Source organism: Macrobrachium rosenbergii, chromosome 12 (genome assembly GCF_040412425.1).
Source record: "Macrobrachium rosenbergii isolate ZJJX-2024 chromosome 12, ASM4041242v1, whole genome shotgun sequence".
Classification (NCBI taxonomy): Eukaryota; Metazoa; Arthropoda; class Malacostraca; order Decapoda; family Palaemonidae; genus Macrobrachium; species Macrobrachium rosenbergii.
The window spans coordinates 35,785,267-35,786,383 of record NC_089752.1 but is presented as its reverse complement, the minus strand read 5'-3'; the positions used below and the strand labels follow the sequence as shown (position 1 = coordinate 35,786,383).

The 1,117-nt window shown below is 43.9% G+C and overlaps 1 long non-coding RNA gene across 1 annotated transcript in view; it reads right to left on the bottom strand.

The window, feature by feature from the left end:
- Positions 1-1,117, bottom strand: part of LOC136844217 (uncharacterized) — a 1,479-nt gene extending 362 nt beyond the window's left edge. The window contains exon 1 of the long non-coding RNA XR_010854771.1: positions 7-1,117. This is a non-coding gene — a long non-coding RNA (uncharacterized lncRNA). The remainder of the gene's footprint in view (positions 1-6) is intronic.

The following is a 1,117-nucleotide window of genomic DNA, read 5'->3' as shown; positions in this document are numbered from 1 at the left end:
CTTTACCTTAGCAGATTTTCCGAGGGCGCGTAGAAGGCGGTCCGTGGATGACTTGCGATTTCCGAGGACGAGTTTCTTCCACGTGGTGAGATGCAAGGGCTTCCGTAAAGGGGCAAGGCGATGGGGACTCCTCGAAACTCCAAGCAATGGCGTGTGGGCTCGAGGAATACGGTTGAAGGGCACGAGGAGAAGTATACTTTGGGAAGGGCCACGTGGTTAGGATGCAAGGGCATCGAGGGGGCCAGGTGTTGAGGACGTCTTCACAAGTTCACTCCATATCTTCCAGCCCGCGTGTGTGTCAAGATGGTTCTCGGCTTTTGCCTTTTATCCCCTCCTATGGGGCAGGGGTGCGCCCAACACAGATGCTTTGACTCATTGCACCTGCTGCCCGCAGGGGAGGTTTTGGCCTGTAGGAGAAACGCCCAAGCCAGATTACTTTTGCCTCGAAGGAAAGATCTTTATCAAAAATGGGAGCGCCTTTAATCTTTTAAACCCCTGTTTTTAAGTCGATAGACAGATGGTCTATCGATCGGCCGGCTGGCAGTAAATGAACAACCAACAACAACAACAACAAAGGAGGGGGAGGTAATTTGCTAGCGAATTCTTGCTAATCATAATACCTCCCCATACAAGATGATGTACATACCTCCTTCGGGTGTGTACATCGATATTCAAGAATGAGCGGCAAATGCTTTACGTTACTCTACATTCTGCCTTGCAATGAACTTTACTCCTAAGGGTTTTATGAAGCTGAGACATTACTTTTAATAACACATTGGGACAATTTTCGTTAACAGAACGCAAAGTGATTTAAACACTTGCAAAAGAATAATTACTTTAGATTTGGTTACCCACTGGTAACTTTATAATGTGACTCGAACAATTGTGAATTAATTAAGATTATAGGACCACGTATATGAGGCTATGGCCAACAAATGAAAAGAAAGGTTATTGTTCAAGAATTAAAATACACGGTTACTTAATTTTAGATAAAATGCATGCGGTTAGTACAATCTGCCTTGAAGAGGCTGTGTAAATGAAAAACAGCGTTTATTTTTGTAAATGACATCCCCTTTTACGCGATACTGTAATGACTATACATATTCGCATTGATAAT